We start from the raw sequence: 23,184 nt of genomic DNA on the forward strand, positions 1-23,184 counted from the left end.
ACAGTAAAGCAAGCCCTTCCAGCGCCATTATTGCTGCGCAAGCGCTATCTCCAAAGATTTGTTTCGTTTCGTCAGGCATGGTAGACTGGTATTCTGGTTTTTGTTAACGAAACGCTCGTCTGGTGCGGATCCGCAAGGCTAACTGGCCCGGCCGGTTCTCACACATACTACGATATGCATAATGAGATGACAGTATATCTAGTTAAACACTGTAGCATCTTAAGTAGCTGGAAAAGGTGCTATTTGGCAACGAAAATGTTTAGTCTGATGTGCTGTCTGAATTAGGGGCCAAATTTCCATCATAGGTGTTGGACTGAGAAAAGATAGTGTTAGTCACTACGTGGTAATGATAAATGGACGATCGAGCGATCGAATTTAGAGAGAAGAATAAAATTAATTATGGCAAAACATAGAGTTACTTGAATGTGTAACTTCCAAGCTTTAAAATAGACACGAAATGTTTGAGCTGGAACCAAATTACAATTAGGTATCATGCTACGAAGTATTTAATTTAATATTTCTTACCTGCATGTGTTTGGTTTACTTTCAAATCTGAAACAAAAAACAATTATTGAATGAAGTTAGATCAACAAAAACATTAACAAAGTGGATATAACAGACAGGACCCTAATGTTTCAGTTTTATGTTTGGCTTTCATTGAAACGTAAAAGATTGTGGTTTACAACAGGTAGCGTTTGAATATGGTTTGAATGATGTATGTAACAGGCGGTTGAAGAAGTACGCAACCAATGACAGATACATTTAAATGATAGGAAGCCAAATGAGGAAGCGCCAGAGCAGTGAACATTGAACGAGCGAGAAAAACCGCGTAACTGCACACAACACCGCGTAATTTACGTACGGGCGCGTATTACCAATGTTTTGTGCGGTGCAGGAAGCGCGGGCGCCATTGTTACAACACGTTCGAGTACTTTGTTGCTATTTTTGTGAGAACAGGGCTGATTGTGAGTTGTGAGAGACGATCTGGAGAGTTCGATTGGATGCGTTCGATTTCATTATTGTGTGATAATGAAACTCAGACCCCCTAGAGCTAGACAAAGTAAGTGACAGTTGGAATTGCTTGATCGCTTCGCTCCGTCCTTGTTTTGTGTGAAGTTATTTCGCCTAAAGATGCGATTTCGAAACTAAATCTACTATTAACTAATGTACCTTTGTCTCTCCAGAACTTCAAGTTTTCAGTTTCTAGATTTAATTTTATAAAAAAAGTTTTGTAGTCTTCAGTAACAACTTTCGGGTCATAGTGACAATGATTTTTGATATTTGAATCGGCTCTACATTTTACAGAATTTAAATTAACTTCCCAAAGTAAACAATTACTTATTGTCTTTTGTGAACGAAATACTGACGCTACATTGCACTAGCAACAACCTATTACGTACCATAATAATGACCAAAGTCATAACAAATGACACTAATATCAGAGAAAAGATAATTCCTGCTAAGTGCTAATTCGTTATATGTTTTATCAATAAAGTAGCTTCGGGCGATGAAAACAATGAATGTATGCGTTGAGTAATATTATTGTTCGGGCTATCATAATATTATTTAACCTGACCTATCCTATCCCTAGTTTATAATCTGACAGTAAATGAACAAATACTTGGGTGGGGCCCTTTGGGGATAGACTGACTGTACTGTAGATACAGGGTTGAACATTGGTGATAGTTCAAATGCATCAAATTTTTCCAAGAGAACGACGAAGTAGAAAAAATTTCAGAATAAAAATAAAATTAACCTCCTACAAATTGCCAGTTTCTGTAAGGGAAAAATGTATTTTAATAATAGATAATCCTGTATGTTTAATCATCCTATTAATCAACCTAATATGTGCTGTGTACCTGCGAATGAAAGGAAAATGAATATATTTATATTTCGTGCAAAAAATTATCTTATCCATTTTTTGTAATAGAAGCCAATACTGACTGAATTCTAATTAATTATTAAATTACGTTGCGAAATTATTGCGTTGAACAAAGAAAAAAGTGTAAAAAATGAATGATTTGCAGGAATTCGACTTTTTTGTTAATAAAATATGCTTTGATAGATAATGATTATTATACTCACGGAATTTCTGATTTTCTCACATGATCAATAAACATTCTGTTGAAATAGTTTCGCACAATAATGAGGTCACTACTCACTAAGTTACTATCCTACATCTATAATAAAATTGTGTATGGAATCACACACTAAAACATTAACTTTGTATTTTATATCATACTTATAAATTACTACCTATCTTAATTAGTAACGTAAGGTTAATAGGTTAATACGCGTATCCACGCAGTTTTATTTTAAATCATAATGCGTATTTACATAATATACATAATAGGCTTAGATAACAATGGGCTGTGTGGGAAGTCGCATAGTTCCCATATTTGTGGAGCTGTGATTTAGTCGCACGTAAAAAAACGTCCTACATTAGTACCAATATGCAGTTTGAATAAGGCTCATTATTACGTGCGTTTTTTCAGTACTCCATGGTTGGTACAATTTTCAGACGGTGGTTATAGTTATCTATGAAATACAGACAGGTGATTTTGGTGTAAAATTACACAACAATTTATTAAAGACCAGCTGGCTTACATTTTAGAGCTCAAAGATATTTTATATTACTCTTATGTAGTTTTATAAATGTGGATGTAGAAAAATGATCAAAATCGGTTCAGTAGTTCCAGCCAGAGATTAAGTACTTCCCAGTTCCTACAAACAAAACAAACTCTAGAGTCATAGACTCTACCTCTTTAAAATATTAGTATGACGAGTAAGGGGTGAAAAGGGGTATTAAATATTGTAGTGTATTATGTATTCTACCTAAATAAAATTACACCAACCCTAATGCCACTGGAATTCTTCAATAGTTCCACTTTACGCAAACCGCATCTCGTTGTGGTGTAGAGCGGTTATGCTTGCAAAACATTACACTAATGATGCTTAATTACGTAGTATACATGAGATAATATAATATACAACACATAATATGATAGGATGACCAGCCTTAATGAACTTAAAACATTATTTTAATGCGTGAGATGCGTAGGCGCACGGTTGCATAGCCATAAATGAATAGTTAATTAATAGTAGGTATTTTACCAAAAAAAACTTGTTATCCTGTAAACCCTGTGATTTACATGTAAACGTACACATATTTATTTATTACCTACACGCTGTGCTCGCGACTTCACGTGAATTTTGGTCTGTCGCTGAAAATTGAACCTTATACGAAAACTTCTATTAAGTTAAACTTACGAAAAGTAAAAAAAGGCAAACTGAAACTTTAGAGCTAAGTGTTTGCACAATTTAAATGAAACAGGATATTTGATTATCAGTATCAATGAAAGGTGATAACACAAGGCGTTTCTGTTGGGGTAACTCTGACGCAGAACTCACGCGTAACTTAAAGTCAATAATGATTCATTCATTTCTCCAATATCCTCATGAATGAAACGATCAGCATTTGCGAAAATGACCTGTAAAACAACGTGCCAAGTTTCAGATTCCAATGTCGACTTTCACTGTCATTTTTGCTGACCTAAGTTTTCTCTCGGACATGCGCCTGGGCATGAATCAGTGCGCAAAACTTGTAGGTCAATGCTGTGACGTAGTTTCATATTACTACACCAGTCTACCTAATAGATTATGACTCATTTTAAAAGATATTATTGGGGAATCTATGCAGGTGTATAATCTTAGCGTCTTTAGAAAATAACATAAACACAACACAGCTTTTAGCACTTAAGTTTAAACATTTTCTGGACGCCAAAATAGATCTAATATAGAGCTAAGAAATTAAAATATTACTTATGGAGATTGGAGATGTTTTAGACTTTAAAATTATTGTACATCATAATATTATTGGCACTAACAAATTATTCAATTGCATCTCTTTCCCAATACACATCATTTAAATTAAAGTTGATAAAATTACCCCGAGTAATTTACGTTATACAAACGCCCATAGTCGGATTCGTAATCTGTAACATGAATGATTTGATGATGGCCATTATGCAATTTGAATTTAGGCAATATGCTACATTCACCGGTGATTGATTATCGTAATTGGCGGGTGTAAATAATACCACTTAACAGTCATTTTTCAAGACGATTGCATGGGGTTACGGAATTGCCCACGCGTTAATGGTTTGTTAATTACATTAAAAATATGAGATACAGATTTGTAACACAACTGTGTAGAAGGAACTCAAGGAACATATATTATACCTCTGCACTGGAATAAACTCTATGTTTTTTCTTACATTATAGCGCGGAATTGCCCACGCGTTGTTAATGGTTTGTTAATTGTACATTAGAAATAATTATGAGATACAGATTTGTAACACAACTGCGTAGGAGCAACATACCTCTCTGCAATGAACTCTATGTTTTTGCAAATACATGATAGCGCCCTCCAGCGAGAGAGCTTGGGCGATATTATGCAAAGGATATAACTGAATCTACTCTTACATCATCAATCATTATCATTAAGTATTATAATAGAATTAGCCGTAAGCTGTCTGTTCACTATTGAACATAAATAAACAAACATACGCCTCCTCTTTAGATTTTGGAGCGGGAAGCAATAATTAGTATGCCTTCAGCAACTTATCAAATCGTCTATAGCGTCAGTTGATATGGTTTGAAGTTAATGGCACTGCATTTTTTAAACTTGACATGTATTAATTATTATTTTTACTCTTTGCCGTTATCATACTTATCAGTTTTCGTGCTATGCAGTGTAAAGTTGTACCGACGGAGTTAATACTGTCCAAAATTATGTGAAGATCAAGCAATAATATAGTATTTGAATTTTAATTAAACTGCCGTTTTCATAGGCTAGTAAGCAAAGTTACATTAGTAACCGTAGCCCTGCTTCATTCTGGGATATTATAAACTTAAAATTGATACCATAGATACATACAATACATAGTCATTCAGTTCTTAAGACCGCTCGGAACATAAAGGGGTGATTCCATACTTTTGCTCGTAAGTATAGTTAATTACTTAGATCCCGTAGTAAAAACGTAGTGGGCCAATTATTGTATCATTTACGTAAGCTGTAGGTAATACGTCACTCCAGCGCTTACATAAAGAAGATGTGGGGCCGTCCTTTGAAAGCTCGCAGATTTTTACTGGCCACGGTTTTCACAAATCCTACCTACACCGCTTCAAGATCATAGACAACCCCTACTGCCCCTGCGATGACTCCAGCTTACAGGATATTGACCATCTCATGCAAGACTGCCCAATATTTAGCAGACTCCGGCATGAGCACGAGATGACATGCAACAATTTACGGATTGACGCCTATAAACCACAACAAATCATAACAAAATCCCAACCAATCGTCACGTTCATAGCCCTCATTAACTCAATAGTCCATCAACTCAAGGGGATCAACAAAACATAGCTTGTAAGCTACGTATTGTTGGATCTCTCTCTCTTTTCACGTTTGGTAGCAGACTGTATCCATTAGCAGACTGCAACTAAACGCCCTTGGAGCTCAGAACTTTCGAAGTTCAATAAAAACTGTGAGCACATTATTAGGTACTTTAACCAAAATCGAAAAAGTGCCGAAGACAAAAAAAAAAAAAAAAAAAAAGAAGATACATAATAATATAAGTTATTGCAAGAAATTTAAATTGAAAACGAATTAGTATTAAGTGTAGCAAAGTTTAAAAGAGCACACAATTCATTAATTACGACATCACTCAGGTATATTCTTGTAAAGAATAAGTGCATTATACTTTAACATGTGCATTGATCTGGTTTTATAAACATAATAATATGTACTTAACAAATGTCATGTTTAATTACAGTTCTGCAAAAGCCAGCGGTACAGAACAATGGTCTACATTTATGCAACTTTAACGAATTGAAATTGATAGACAATGTTATAATTTTCTATAGATGGGCTTTCATATCAGCAACTTATACGCAGCCATTCCCAGGTCATCAATTCAATGGGCTTATTAACCACTTAGATATTCATTACACTAGCAGCAGCAGTGGACTTCAAGGCAGATGATGCTGATGAAAATTCTTTAAACAAGATTAAATTCCAACAGCTCATCATCATCATTCTTCGATCTTAGATTGATACACGACTTGACAAGTCTCGAGAATATTCACACATTCCCTGCTGCTATTAATCAAGAGCAATCGTAGACGAATTGGCTTCAACATCGATTATCGTTCATTAGCAAAGGTCAGAAGCCGTGGCAAAACGTTGAAGCAAGTACTTTCCCTGTCAAATAAACGGTATGCCCGATAACATTCAAAATCGGCGGGGGGACCGATTATGGCATGTAGTAGAGATGTGCCGAGTCACTATCCATTGCGATTTTCTTGCCCAATACTCGAGTTCTATGTTTGGAGATATGTAGGTAGACCGAATTTGATACGAGTCTAGAAATTCAAATCGAGAAGTTAGTCTAGAAATTCAACCCACTGACTTTGACACTGAAAAAGAAACAGCAAACTTCATACACTTTTGCTGAATTCATGAAGTCTACTTAGAGAATTCAAAATCGAATTTTCCTGACTCGAGTACATACTAGACTTGAGACCAGCTTACTCGAATCAAAATAAATTGGGTGGGAAGTCCAAAGTAGGAATCGAGTCTGACTCGAGTCAAACGGTACTCGGCACATCGCCATCTGTCAAATAAACGGTATGTCCGATAACATTCAAAATCGGCGGTGAACCGACTATGGTATGTAGCATGCCGCGATGCGATCTGCGCCCGCGCCTTATCATCAATCACAAATCCACAACAAAGATGGCGTAACTGAAGAAAGTGAACGTACTTCCGCTGCAAATATGTCGTAGATAAAAAAAACCGGCCAAGTGCGAGTCGGACTCGCGCACCGAGGGTTCCGTACAAACCTGCAAGGTTTACAAAGTTCGTTCATTACGACAATCGAGTCATAACTATGTTTTTTTTTTTCACGGGTTAAAGGCAATTAGATCTAAGTATTTGATATGAATTTCAACTTGATAGCTCTACGCGTTCATGAGGAAAAAAGTAATAAGTTTATATTTATTAAAAGATATATATTTTGTAATGTAACTAAAAATTTAAGGTTTTCGGAATTTTTCCTTTATGTGTGCTATAAAACGTTGCTTCATGCCAAATTTCAAGATTCTAGGTCGACTGGAAGTACCCTTTAAGTTTTGATTCCCTTGCGAGTACTTGCGAGTTTCAAAATATGCAGCTTAAATTGCTGTTTCTTTTGATTGCGTTAACATAGAAGTTTGATTTTGTTACAGCTTAAAGGTATTATAGACCTGAGTATTTGGTATGAATTTCAATTTAATACCTCTACACGTTTATGAGGAAATGGGTAGTAAGTTTAAAATTATTAAAAAAAATATATTATGTGATGTAACTAAAAATGTATGGTTTTCGTAATTTTTCCTTTATCTATGCTATAAGACGTTGCTTCGTACCAAATTTCAAGATTGTAGGTTTTGATTCCCTTGCAAGTGTCGAAAATTTGCGGCATAAACGGCTGTATCTTTTGATTACGTTGGCTTAGAAGTTTGATTTTTTCACAGCTTCAAGGGACAGTAGACCTGAGTAATTGATATAAATTTCAGCTTCATACCTCCACGCGTTCCTGAGAAAAAGGGTCTTGACAGACGGACGGACGGACAACAAAGTGATCCTATAAGGGTTCCGTTTTTTCCTTTTGAGGTACGGAACCCTAAAAACGCAAAATATTTCAATTCGCAAGCGACAATGAATAGCGAGATTATTTTAATTAGAATACCGGGCGTGGCTTCGTTAAAGCATTTATTGAATACTAAAATGATGTAATTTTATTGAACGAGTTCTTTAGGAGTATTAATATTGACTTGAGTATAATTAACATGAATTCCATGTAAAAATGATAAGAAAATATGAATTAGAAAACTTTTCTCACGTTTATTCCACTTTTTAGAATTTGGTGACGAAGCTGTCTTTCGATTATGTGGATTGAATGCAAGTTTTGATCAAGTAATTTGTTTCTATTAATTGTATTGCAATAGCATTAATGGTATTACTCGTTTAATACAACTCTGAAGGGATTTTCTGATTAGATATAGTATTAGTCATCTGAAATCCACCAATGACGTTCGAAACCGGTACACAAGTGTGTCCGACATTATACGTCAGAATAAGGATGACGAAACTATATTATTATTCTAGCTAGACGATATTGCAACATAAATGTTATATTATAAGGTAGCGTAAATTAACAAGAAATAATGTTAGAAAATAAACTATAGGTAATTTACAAGACAACTAAAAAACTTAATCACACATCGTTTCGCTACCCTGCTCGATCGTCTGACGTCTAGATTATTATTGTATCATAATAAGGTAGTTCATAGTTGGCTAGAATGAAAGACAAACTTATGGATCTGTCAGTCTGACAGTCTTCTTCTTCTGACCCACTCACGTAGTAATTAGATGTGATGAAAAAAGCTTATGAAGCTTATCTTATAGCTTTTAGCAAATGCACTTATTCCCATTTCATTTGCATTTGTAATTTTTTTAAAATATTTCCATTTTTATCGGCAAAGCGTTTAACCATACCTTAAGTTAAACTTATCTTTTTTATGTCCCTGCTAAATACAGTGTGAGTCACGTTAAAGTGTACATATGAAAATAGATGAAACTAACTAGACCTATTTTTATCGACAAAAAAGTGGTAAAAAATTTTTTGAGATTTTTTTAAAATTTTTTATAGAATTTTTTTTCTTCCAAATCCTTATTGTAAAGAAAACGTAATAACTTTTAAACTAAGCGGTATATCCTGATAAAATAAAAACAGTAATAATGCTAAATAACAGGCAATACTAAAAAAACACATAAAATACAAAAAAAAATCCAACAAATAATAAAAAATGATACTTTATGAAAAAAATCTGCTTAAAAATTCGTGTTTTTTTGGTTATTTGATAAATTTCTCTAAAAAATGCCCCTATAACCGGTGGTTTTTATTACTTTGTATTATTCTCTACGGTATTACCTTCGTAAAACCAAAAATCGCATGTCTCTATCCCTATCACAACGTTTGCAATGATCGTTTGAACTAAGCCTCTCCTGGCGCGCCATTCAACGCTTCGTTAACAACAAAACTAAAATTGGCTCTAGATTTGTAATTTTGATAAAGACAAGTAAGATTTCAAATAAAAACAAAAGATTTCGAAGTAAAATAAGCATTTTAGTTAAAATTAAAATTGTCTCTACCTGTAGCGGAGAATAATGTTGTGGCAGGCCTTTGTTCAAACGATCATAGCAAATGTTGTGATAGGGATAGAGACATGCTATTTTTGGTTTTACAAAGATAATACGATAGAGAACAATACAAAGTAATAAAAACCACCGGTTATAGGGGCATTTTTTGGAGAAATTTATCAAATAACCAAAAAACCACGAATTTTTAAGCAGTTTTTTTTTCGAAAAGTATCATTTTTTATTATTTTTTGGCCTTTTTTGTGTATTTTATGTATTTTTTAGTATCGCCTGTTATTTAGCATTATTACTGTTTTTATTTTATCAGGATATACTGCTTAGTTTAAAAGTTATTACGTTTTCTTTACAATAAGTAATTGGAAGAAAAAAAATTCTATAAAAAATTTAAAAAAAATCTCAAAAACTTTTTGACCTCTTTTTTGTCGATAAAAACAGGTCTAGTTTCATTTATTTTCATATGTACACTTTAACGTGACTCACACTGTATAAACATGTCGTTCGGTGTGCAGTGGCATAATATTATGCTACCTAATTTGGTACGTTTACTTTTAAGAGAATCTACCTACAAGGTTTTACAATACTGAATTGTGCCAAATAATCGTTAATTCATTTGTAAAAAATAAAAAATACTTGGAATATGAATGATAATGGATGCGATAGAACTACAATGCCATTCATTTCATAACTTTTCAGTAGCGATTACAATAACTTTCGAAGACTATAATCATTCTACCAACCGAACAACAGTCAATGAATGAAAACCGGTACTATTGTTCTTGCGATGACCGTCATTAGTACGATAGCCGATAGTTGGCTGGGCCATTGTGGCTGACTTTATCACGAGTATTAATATACTGATGACTTTGTTGGTTGAATGATTCAATGGAAGACATTTCCATGATGTTTTATTCAATACAGACGATTATCGAGTTCCTATGATACGGGGCTATTCCCACCCCTAGCTCTAGTTCCCACCGTTGCAAGTCCTCTGTAGCCAGGATCTACAGCTTGACCGCCAATAAAAATCCAACCAGTGAGGGTCAAGTTTGTCCCGGGGAAAAGTTAACTGTCATTGGATCAGACCAACGAAAGTTTACTACGTTAGTCCTTTAAAACATCCAAATAAAAATAAATATGTATTTGATACGTAAGTAACAAGATATTTTATGTAGTTTGAAACATCAGCTCTACAACGCTAGATCAATCCTGCGCTGGTTTTCAGTTAGCGACCTTTATTAGATTGAATAACTTGAATATCTATTGGCACAGATGATATTACAACAATATGGCGTCATGCCATAATGTTGTTATGTTCATCAAAATAACTGATTAAAATTAATTAATATTTTATTATTTATTCAGTTTCACTTGTTCCGTCTGTGCTAAAATTTTGCATATTAATAGAGTCCATTGACAATAAATAAAATCAACATTGTGGTTTGATGATAGAGCCGAATGGTAGAAAATACAAAAAATTCCTTTTCTGTAACTGAAGAAACTGAACTGAAATCATGTTCTTTCTCTTTAAATGTTTTAACTACACCGGTATTTATTTTGAATATCATTATGCCTCGTGAAGCTAAATCGTTTGCAGTATGCAGTTCCAGATTCAACCATAAAAGCTTAATATTTTTACGATGTGCGAACCAATGGGCAATGTACTCGTATTATACACTTTCCATCGCTTGCGCCATGCCATGCCTGTGCCTAATGTGGTTCGAAAGACAATGGCGCAAACACCACACTTCAGCTTACAAACGACGGCAAATCAAGCTCAACTCTGCGGTCTCTTATGTGCTTGTAGATAGAGACGATTTTTCAATAAAAATGTATCGTCTGACGTGCTTTCGTCACAAACAAAGGCGGGCCATGTTATAAATTATACTTAATGCGGTGGATGGATGTCTAGTTATATTGATTTTATGACGAAAGATCGTTTGATATGCCGGTCAGTTTGTTCTAATATGACGTGTGTTCTTTGAAGGAACGACTGTTAATAATAGAAATCCATTATACATAATAGAGTCGGTTAAGTTTTGACACCGCGTGAATGAAAAACATTACAAGAAAAGGAATTACTAGTATTCGAGGCCAAGATCAGGTCAGGATGTCCAGGAAAGGACTGAGATGGGCACAGGATTTGTCGTGGTGAAAATATGAGGTTTAATAGAGCCTGAATCGCACACCTAGATAAAGGGCAGAACAACACAAAATTATTTTAAATAGTTTTATTGTGATTATCGGAATCTGCGTCAAAAACTAATGGTTGTTCCTTTAAAATAAGTAATATAATACTTTGAGTTGTACTTACTACACAACATATAACTGGAAATACGGAATCATAGAATGTCATAACTACCTACTATAATATAGTCGGAAAATCCTTACGGTGTTTTGTCCTAGCTAGACAGTTAACACGAGTATAAAGTAAAACCGTTAGGCAGTGCTATTTTTAAACTCAATTTCAACAGTCCAAGACTAACAAAAGCTTGTTTATTTAAATAATTTAAATGCATAAGATTGATGGATGACTTAACTATTTATTACCAGAAGTTACCAAAGCATTGTTTTGGGAAACCCAACGTAAACTGTATGTGCTACTTTTGATTGTTTTTCTATCCTCTTCAGGTCAAGGAAACATGCAAATTCTTGAATGGAAAACCACTTGTCTTGCACGATTCTTTCGCCAGCAAATAATGGTAAAATACAAGTAAAAAATCTACCTATCAATGAAGTAAATTTTGTTGAGGTACCTTCACCTGTTGAATTTTGAAAAGTTTTTTCTTAGCATTTCTTAGGGCCTGTTCCCACTAACTAAAGAGACGGATATGCCAGTGTCAGTGGAATTTATATGACACTGTTCACATTTAGGCTGCTCCGTATACAGTGTGAGTCACGTTAAAGTGTACATATGAAAATAGATGAAACTAGACCTATTTTTATTGACAAAAAAGATCTCAAAAAATTTTTGAGATTTTTTTTAAATTTTTTATAGAAGTTTTTTTCCTCCAATTACTTATTGTAAAAAAAACGTAATAACTTTTAAACTAAGCGGTATATCCTGATAAAATAAAAACAGTAATAATGCTTAATAACAGACGATACTGAAAAAATACATAAAATACCCAGAAAATGCCAACAAATAATAAAAAATGATACTTTTTGAAAAAAATATGCTTAAAAATTCGTATTTTTTTATTATTTGATAAATTTCTCCAAAAAATGCCCCTATAACAGGTAGTTTTTATTACTTTGTATTATTTTCTATCGTATTATCTTTTTAAAACCAAAAATCGCATGTCTCTATCCCTATCACAACATTTGCTATGATCGTTTGAACAAAGGCCTGCCACAACATTATTCTCCGCTACAGGTAGAGACAATTTAATTGTAACTAAAATGCTTATTTTACTTCGAAATCTTTTGTTTTTATTTGAAATCTAACTTCTCTTTATCAAAATTACAAATCTAGAGCCATTTTCAGTTTCGTTGTTAACGAAGCGTTGAATGGCGCGCCCGGAGAGGCTTAGTTCAAACGATCATTGCAAACGTAGTGATAGGGATAGAGACATGCGATTTTTGGTTTTACGAAGGTAATACGATAGATAATAATACAAAGTAATAAAAACCACCGGTTATAGGAGCATTTTTTGGAGAAATTTATCAAATAACCAAAAAAAACACGAATTTTTAAGCAGATTTTTTTCAAAAAGTATATTTTTTTATTATTTGTTGGCCTTCTTTGTATATTTTATGTATTTTTTTAGTATTGCTTGTTATTTAGCATTATTACTGTTTTTATTTTATCAGGATATACCGCTTACTTTAAAAGTTATTACGTTTTCTTTACAATAAGTAATTGAAAGAAAAAAAATTCTATAAAAAATTAAAAAAAAATCTCAAAAAAAATTTGACCTCTTTTTTGTCGATAAAAATAGGTCTAGTTTCATCTATTTTCATATGTACACTTTAACGTGACTCACACTGTATACCGAAAACAGACGGTTCTTCAAAGTGGAAACAGGACCTTAGCCACAAGGAAGATAAATTTTATCTCTAGCTGTCCATTTACGAAGCAGATGATCGCGTAAGGCGGGTTTGTTGGCATCGCTGGGCGAGGAATGTGCAAGTTCGATGCGTTTCTCGCTCGTGACCGGCATTCTACGCAGACCCTTTTGCCCACGCGAGCGAATGAGACTATGGAATGTTTACTTTGTTTAGTAGCAAATATGGAATTTTAATCAGAATCAGCATCATCATTTATTTGCTTTAAATGTAAGATCCAAAAGATGGATACAGATAATGGATTAGGTTTCACAACAAGGACATGCAGAACAAGGCAGGTATTTGACCGCAATCACACTTGAGGTAAAAAAGTGAGATGCAGTCTAGAAAGGTACATAGCTGCCCTGGACTACTTGCCTTTTGTAGTTTACGGAATGGAGTCCCTGATTACAGGATATTACCTATCAATGCTCATGCATGATCCTTGCAGGTTTAACGATATTTTAGTTGAGCGACAATTACCCAAACTTCACCGTTTGGATTGATTGGCGACAAACATCCTAAATATTACAAGTTATACATTACAAATGTTATGCACACACATACAATACACATGCCTTCATTTTACAACATCAAGTAATTTTTGTTGGTTTTAGACGAGGATTTAAAAAATCAAGGGTAATCTTTCGGACCCAATTAGAATAGTCGGTCACGCGCTTCGTAAAGGTAATCCAATTTACTGCATTATTTTGATTGGATTAAGTGGCACTGTTAAATCAATTTCGATACGGAATTTTCCACGATGGTTCCAGTACAAAAACTGTACGTGACTGTCAAAATTAATTAAGTACCAACATTGAAAGTCACCCTAAAAGGCTAATTTTCGAAACGAAAAGCCATTTTTGTAAATCAAAATAGGAGATTCGATGACTCTACCATATCGATATCGACTAGTTTCACCGCAGTATACAAACTAGCACTGGGTGCAACTAGGAAGAGACTAGTGAAGGACTGGTCGGGCATCAAACCCGTTGGGAAATCCTAATAGGAAACCGAATTTGCATACATCTTCCAATAAAGACACGCTCATTAGAAACTTTGGGTTCCGTGATTATACACGGAAGATTTGTCTACCGTACGTACATACTTCTCTTGAAAAAAACATAGCTTTTTTACCAAAAGAGAAATAGATAATAGAGTTTTTACAATGATTCGATCAACCGAACAATACGATGGAATGGAACCCTAACTCTCACCATTATACTGCGCTTTCTTTCTGTAATTGCACTTTTAATTTGTATTGTCGTTTAGAAAAAGTAATAGCAAATTGGTTAGGAAGTTACAATTTCTGCAAAATTGACGTTCAAGTAAATGCGGTGTAGAGATAAGTTAGAAAGATTTTTATTTGAATTCAATTACTTAGCATCAATATTTGAACACCATAAAACCATAACTACTACATGAAAATGATAACAAAACATGTTGCATCATGCTCATGTTAATAACAGTTTGGTTCTGCAACTCCAAAGAGGCTGCAAGGCCGAATTCAAATTGTACGATCTCTTTCACATTCCTTAAAACGTGTACCATACAAAACTCATAAAGGCTTAGTACAAGGAAAGGCAGCAGAGGACAAATCCTTCAGAGAGAGCCGACGGCATGCCAATACGGTGCAACGATCACGGATTCCATGCGTGCGCGCAATTTACAAGCTGCGCGTCAAAACTGGACGGACAGATTAAATTCTTTTTTTTATGTGTTCTTTTGCAGAACTTGTTGATTCAAGTTGTGAATAACTTTTTTGAATTTAGAAAATTCTTCTGTTTCGCGAATTGAAACCTAATTTCTTTTGTTTCTTGTCAAAACTTGAAATACTTTTTAGCCTCTATGCTACCGAAGCAGTACTCGTAAATAGTGTTCAGACTGTTCAGTTTAATTTTTATTCAGTCATCCGAAACATGTTCAATGTTCATACGAAGTTGGACACCGGTCGATACTAATTTGTGGATGAAATAGTACCAGAGACTGTCGTAGTTTTTAATTTTAAGAATCCTGAGTGAAAAGGAACCAGAACTTCACGGTATTTTTTTTATTGTTATGTCAAAGCAAGAAGGTCCTAAAGGATACATTTTTCGATTCGGGCTGTGACGAGCCACATACGAAACTCCTTGGTCACTGGCCACTAAGAATCTTTAATACACAAAGACCAAAGTTTGTCTTTTTACATCTCAAAAAGTTCAGAGCTGTATGTGTAAGGTAGAGCATAATAATGAAAATGAAAGAAAACTAAAAGTTAGAAGAACGTCCACGATCCGATTGGTGGAAGAATGAATCAATATTACATAATTAATTGCACTTAAAATACAGCAATACAAGTTAAAAACACAATAAACTGGCTATTAGGGCGATAGATAAGAGATACGAACTTGCGAAGTGTGAACATTTAATTTAAATAAATTAAAGGGAAAGTTTTATTGGCCTCCGATAGTTCTGGCAAGCAGTCACGTCAAGACGGAATCTTCAATGTTTATTAAAGAGAAATCAAAAACTGATCGAGTCAATATTGGTTGATCTCAAGTTGCAAGGCCTCTGTTATTTAAGTACCTACTACGAGTATACGAAACTTGTTGAAATTGTTATTCTTTGTAATTTTACAAAAATATCTTGACAGAAGCGAATGAACCTTCAACAACCAATTGTCTCTATTATGTTACAAGTACTCATAATAATGTTCTAATAAATAATTTTACCAATCGATCAACATGGAAAGCATTGGTTGAGGCCTATGTTCAGCAGTGGATGTCCTTTGGCTGAAATGATGAAGATGATGATGAAATAATTTTAGGATACCGCATCAGTTTTTTTTCGCAGGTTAGGAGATTGACGTGCATCAATGACAAAGAGCTGGAAGAATCCTATACGTATAATAATATTTTGCGAAATTTGTTCTACACGAACCAACCTAGAACGTAGAATACCTGCATTTTTAGTGAGTGAATTATTCATCCATCACAAAATAAAAATTTGTAGCGTATTACTTTCTAGTTTTAATTTCCTACTTTACCTAATACCAGAAATAAAAATGATGTATTGTTATATTAAAGTTACGATAACGACTTTATTAAATGGTGCGTCAGCCTTCATACGTAGTTGATTTGGTCATTAATCGGCTGAGGATGCTTAATGGTACCACGTGGGGCCGATGGATGAGTTATGTGTGAAATGATGTTGCTTTGGTGAGGGTAAAATGCTCTTTCAGATTTCAGAATAGAACTATTACTTAAGATTTGGAAAGACGTCATGATGAGGGAAGCGATGGAGGAGGAGGTAGAAGGATGGAGGAGGACCATGAAGGAGGATGAAGGAGAAGTCGGGAGGATTGAGGAGGATAAAGAGGCTGACAAAGGTGATTGAGTTTCTTCCGCCACTTTTTCTCAGCACCAGCCCATATGTTGTCCCGAAGTGATGGTAGGGTAAGCTACATTTGGGACGTGTATAAGTGCCCTGGAAAGGGCCTATGTGCTAAATAAACTATTTGAATTTGATAATGCTGAACTGGAGGGAAGGGAGCTGGAGAAGGTTGAGGTTCGTTGTAAAGGCATGATACTTCTTTGAATGCTGGTGCACCACCACGAATCTTTTCTCTTGGTTCTAGATTATCCTAATTTGTCACGCCAGATCGCGAAGCAGAAGAATCAACGGTTAAAATTAACACCACAAACTAATCTATACTTGAGGCGTCTAGTTTCAAATCCCGCTAAAACGATTTTGATAAGATTTCGAGAAATTGAAAAAAACCGCTTATCTATATAGCTTTGGCCTTAGGCAAAAAAAAATATGATACGAATTATTATTGTCATCTGGCAATACTCACAGTAATTGCTATTTATCTTTAAATTAAATATAATTTGAATTATAATGAAAACTATTTTCATTTTGGCGTATTTTGTTACGAACATTCGGTTTTAATGGGATTTGAAACGGACATGTTGTATTTTAGCGGAATTTGATAAGAGCAAATTATGAAGCAACCACGTTATAAAAAAATCTCCATACTGATTCCGCAGTCACGTGACCAAAATACCGTGCTACCATTGGTCAATCAACTTTTAGAGGGTTTTGAAAGAAACAGACGGCGTTTTAGCGGAGTTTGTAACACAAACCTAATTTTAAGTGCTAGTTTAGTAGTCTTTTAGTGTATTTTGATCGAAAACGATTGAACAGTATGATGAGAAAATTGCAGTAGCATCATTTAGAGATATAAACAGAAATTAGTTGCAGGAGCGTTTTAGCGGGTTTTGAAACTAGACGACTCACTTATAATAAATCTGTAAAGAGGTCAATTCTGTACATGAAATATATATTCAAAATAACTATCAGGGGGTGATTAGTGATCGATACTGATGCCAAAAATGCAATCAGTAAAATTTTTGTCTGTCTGTCTGTCTGTCTGTCTGTCTGTCTGTATGTTCCTTATAGAAACAAAAACTACTGGACGGATTTTAACGAAACTTGGTACAATTATTCTTCATACTCCTGGGCAGGTTATAGTATACTTAGGAATTCCCACGGGAAGAGGAATTAGCGGGAAAATCCTTTTGTATGAAAAATCTAAACCGCTTAAGTTAGACGCTTGAAATTTGGTATGCAGGTACCTTAGTAAACTTAAAGCTTAGTTACAACAAGGAATTCCCGAAATTCCCACAGGAACGGGAATTCGCGGGGAAATCCTTTTGTATGAAAAATCTAAACCGCTTAAATTAGACGCTTGAAATTTGGCATGCAGGTACCTTATTAAACTTAAAGCTTAGTTACAACAGGATATTGCAAAATTCCCACGGGAACGGGAGTTAGCGGGAAAAAACATTTGTATGAAAAAATCTAAACCGCGTAAGGTAGATGAAGGGGGTAAAACGGGATCCACGCGTACGAAGTCGCGGGCGGCCGCTAGTAAATACTATAAGGCACATCTTCTCAGAACATTTCAAGCCTTGTAAACTTAATCAGTTTTTTGTTATTAATTAATTGTAACTATGACTCAGTTTCTTTGAAAAAGCTTAAATGATACAGGACTCTTGTTTTGACAGCATATGAAGAGTAAAGTAAGTATTGATGGTCGTGTCATCCACCTAATTAATATGAAGCCGTGTAGTCACTACTTTAAATTAAATTAAATATGAACACAGTTCGATGCCGGAAGGTTGTTTTTGCGTTTAAAATATTGCCTGCGATAATTTTAATTATAAAAATAACTTAAAAAGTTGCGTTATATCACTCCACCCAGGTGTGTGTGATATAACACTTTTTTGCGCCTTCAATTTATAAGGAAACGCGGGGGTAAAAAGCGGTCCTGGTCAATACCGGACCATAACTTGTGATTAGAAAGCTCGCTAAGCATACCCACTGTGGTAGTAATTAGTAGTTATCGGAATTATTGGAAGACCTTTAAATCCTTCAAGAAAAAGTTGTTTTCTTATTATGTTAAGTAGGATTTAACACCTAGAGTCGTTTAAAAAATTATATGCTAAGAAGAGAGCATAGTCAGGAATTCTGGACATAGTACACCGATGAAGGGTGGATTCGACCAAACAAGAGAAAAATATTAATCTCAGAATAAATCGTCAGTTTTCACATATTTCCCATACTGAAGCTGTCAATGTGCCAGTTATACCAGGGCAGGAGTTATTCTCGGATAAAAGTTTGGTCGAATCGAGCGTAAGAAAAAGATCCCTTTGTGCGAGTCAAACGTGTTCTGACTTCTGTCCCAGTTACTTTTATTGGAAATCTCACTAACCCTCTCGTAAACCATTAAATAAAAGTTGCTCTATGTTTCAATATTCAAGGATCTAATGTAGATAACCTTATCTGAATATAAGCTTATTTTAAAAATTATAAATACTTGAAAAATCAAACTGCCCAAGGCGGGAATTGAACCCACGACCTTTCGCTTAAATTAGTTTGAGATGCAACTCTTATCGCTAAAAATTAAATAAACTATGAATATGAGCTTTACCTACGTCAGACATCGATGGCACCCACATGACACCAATTGAATTTTGACAGTAAGGTTCGGCAGGTGATTCTATGGAGGCTACTAATTTCTTCTTTTATCAATCTCACGTAATTAATCACTATTAAAATAAGTCGACATATTACGAAACCTGCCAGTCCACTCTTTATCTTAATCAGCAGATTCGAGATAGCAATACCTAAGCCGATACATGGACCTTACAATCGTCACGTTCATGAGCCAACCTCTTCCATAAACATACAAACACATATCGATAAAATTGTAGACTCGATATCGATAATGGACGAAAAACATTACCCCCTTTTGACTTCTTCGAACCTGGGACCGGTTGTTTGACACACTGCGGGATTTCTCCACAGCAATGCGTGTGGATTGCTATGATTTTTATTAACTACTTGCAGTTTTCTATTTTCAATCGTAATGATTATTTATTTCTTGAAGAGTCATGAAAGCTACGACAGGATGTTTGCGTTTTGGCCTCTAGTCTATGCATCTTAAACAGCAGTAATATAAAATGAAGCAGTAAGACATACTTTGGTTTTTTGGTTCTTTTCAGATCATAGCACTGCGAAATGAAGGAAAAAAAATTCATATCCTAATTATGCAAAGTTAAACATACTTTTTACTAAAAACAATTGCTAGTCATGCAACCTTGAGAGTCCGGAGAATCGTTAAATACCGAAAAACCGTTACGAAAGCAAAGCGTAGGTGTCAATGGATGTTTCCATCTTCTTGACCAACAAGTTACTACGTTTCAAAATCAAAACAACAGATTACCAGCTCGATAGTTCATTTTGTTGCTTTGTAAGCAGTTAATGTCATCATGGAAGCATTGGGGGAGGCCTATGTTCAGCAGTGGAAGTCCTATGACTGAAATGATGATGATGATAATGAAGAAACAGTTAAAGAGCTACTAATTTTTTTTTAGACCTAAATGTAATAAAACAGCTTTAGGAATCAACGCAGTGCTGATAAGCAGAATTTATATCACATCTTATTAGTAAGTGGTTTTATTGCCAAAAGTAAAATACAGATTCGCGAGTATCTATTTTTAAATCCAAAAAACAAACTAATAAACACTCAGTCCAATGAGACTGTCAATTGTATGGAAACTTGATTTTGTGTTATCGCTATTACGTTGCTCAGAATTCAGAATCAAAGAACCGGTTTTAACGATTTTTTTCAGCGACTAACCAGAACTTATGTAGAGTCGAGACTAAACTAAAAAGTATTTCGTTAAAACAACTCACCGTGCTATTGATATGTCGGGCAATATTATAGCAGACCTGAAAAGAAAACACTTGGGTAAATAACACGAATCTGTGACATTCCTCCAACTGCTCGGTCTCTACATGACGCATGTCTGCGCAAGCACCTTATAACATATGTCATGACATATGACGAAGATAGAATTGTGGTGATTGCTTCTTAGCGTTCAGCCAGGCATGAATAAAAAGCTAGAGCCTAAACAAAATGACATTTGCGACTGTTAAAACACCGGAGCGAAGCGATTTCGGAATTACAACTGTCATGTTTGGATCTGACTTCTTGTCTAGGAAGGTGTAGTTTTAAACCCAGTATTAAACTAATTCCAATCCAATGCCTTAATAAAGTGAGCTAATCTGAAGAGGCCTGTGAGAGTTAGGTATTATTGGATTATGTATTAACGGAATACGATTAACGGCTTATTTCTAGTCTAGTCTCGTCTAAACTAAGTCTAGGTATTCAGCCAATTTATAGGCCATCAAACGCGCTCTATAGTGAAATAAAATAGGCTTTTCCAAAATCACTTCTTTATCACGAGGGTGACGATTATAATGAAAAGCTTCCTAACTATTTATAAATAGGTTTAACTAACAAATCCCAGAACTCTACATGAACTCGCATGAGTTTAAGATCTTAAAATGCTAAACTGAACGATGAACAAAACAAAGCCACGAAAACCTCCCGGGGATAAAATATTAAGCATAAAGCATACAAATAATAAGACGAGAAGGTAATGCAATAATTATTACAGTATGTACTACTTTCTTACCGGATATAGGTTTTTATGCATTTTCATTAAGACTCAGAAAACAAAAAATGTTTAAACACAAAAACGAGGAATTACTGATTTTAAAACTAACGTGAATGTAGAAAACCAATCCAATTCGAAATAATTGGGTATTGCCCATTGATAGGTAACAAGCTTCCATGCGTTTTTGTTCTCAAACTAATAATTAACACGTTTTTCGCAAATAATCTCTCTAATTGGACCGTAATTGTAAATTAAACAATCCAATCAAAAATGTTTTTCATAATTAATTTAATCTATGTCGTTACACACATCCAATTAAGTTTTATCCGCACTCATTAGCGAGAAAAGCTTGGCGTGGGAAATGTGTAACAAATAGGTACAGGTAGCTGGGACACCCTGACATAAAGGTGGCCAAGACGAATTTTCGATGTAGAGCACCTTTATTTTTGTAGTCAACATTTAAAAGATATCTCAGAGGACGTAGGTACTCCTACTCACTCAAGCAAGATGCAGATCCAATGTAGGTATCCGAAGATTAGAAATAGTTCTTGCAAATTATTAGAAGTAGGTATGTGATTTAGGCCCGATTCGACCAAACTTTTATCCGAGAATAACTCCCGGTATAACTGGCACATTTACAGTTTCAGTACCTATGTTAAATATGTCAAAATGTCGAATAACTGACGATTTATTCTGAGATTATTATTTACTCTTGTTTCGTCTAATGTTTATAGAAAAATACCAACATACGTATTAGAGCAAAATAATTCTTTTAATTTTGGTTAAATATGTAAAAAATTAAGTTACCTACCACATTGTAATTTTCATTATTATCTAACCTAGAAAAGTTGCAGGATGGCAGGTGGTGGTTACTCTATTGATAACACATAAATTAAAGACGATATGTAGCTGAATTATTACTGGTATAAGCTGATAGGTTGGTTCAGAATGATACAGCACTAAGATCACTTTAATCTAAAGAACCATTAGCAGGTGAGATAATTCTACCAACAAACTGACTTTTTGATGATCTTTCCTATCAAATCATTTCTTATCAGAATAGTTGTAATCATTATTGTTTTTATAATCACACGGATCCATGTTCTTGTTATTAGTTTTATAATGAGTCAGAGTATATATACGTGGTGTATTTAAAAAACATGACAAAATAAATAATAAGACAGGACCAATTCATTGTTATTCAATATCTTAGCTGCAACACCTAAGCCCAGTATAGTTTGTTGTCCCAAATAAAGAGAAAAAAAAAGACCAGACTTGCTAAACGAACGTTTTGAAGACGATGTCAACAAGTCGTCAACCTATGTAAAACCGCAAAACCTAACGCTTAAAACTTAGAACGCACGCAGTTTGGATCAACAATGAAATCACACTCACCACACAGAGTAAACCAAAATCCCAAAACAATCGGATCTAATCACACACTTCCCTTTAATGTCCAGTATAAAGAGAGGTTAGTTCCTTCACAACACGGCACTACGCGGGTCGGGTCGCGCGGCGGGCGCGGGCGCACCGACGGCTGGGCACTGCGCACTGAGTCGGACACGCCTCCGTCTGGCGAGAGATGACGGACGCGCTTGCGCAACCAATCGAACTCGGATTTTGAATTAACGGAATACGATTAACGGTTTAGTACTAAGCCCTTTCTTAGACTTTAACGCGGGTTGTAGACCAAGAGCTTAGTAAGTTTAAGAGTAGCTTAGCTCACATAGCTGGCGCTGTTATTAATGGTTGTGTGTGCACACTGCAAATTATACAAACACCATGGAAAACTTTTTTTTACTGTCAAGAAATTACACACCCACGGGGGCTGCTAGTGGGTTATGTGGGGCTCTCCCTACTAGAAGA

At 34.9% G+C, this 23,184-nt stretch overlaps 1 protein-coding gene across 1 annotated transcript in view; it reads right to left on the minus strand.

The window, feature by feature from the left end:
* Positions 1-22,857, minus strand: part of LOC135072110 (uncharacterized) — a 77,780-nt gene extending 54,923 nt beyond the window's left edge. The window contains exons 1-3 of the mRNA XM_063966062.1: positions 22,714-22,857; positions 20,552-20,587; positions 526-552 (exon numbers count right to left, since the gene is read on the minus strand). The gene's annotated coding sequence lies outside the window, so the exon portion shown is untranslated. The remainder of the gene's footprint in view (positions 1-525; positions 553-20,551; positions 20,588-22,713) is intronic.
* Between the last annotated feature and the right edge of the window lie 327 nt (positions 22,858-23,184).

The sequence above is a fragment of the Ostrinia nubilalis genome, chromosome 5, assembly GCF_963855985.1.
Source record: "Ostrinia nubilalis chromosome 5, ilOstNubi1.1, whole genome shotgun sequence".
Lineage (NCBI taxonomy): Eukaryota > Metazoa > Arthropoda > Insecta > Lepidoptera > Crambidae > Ostrinia > Ostrinia nubilalis.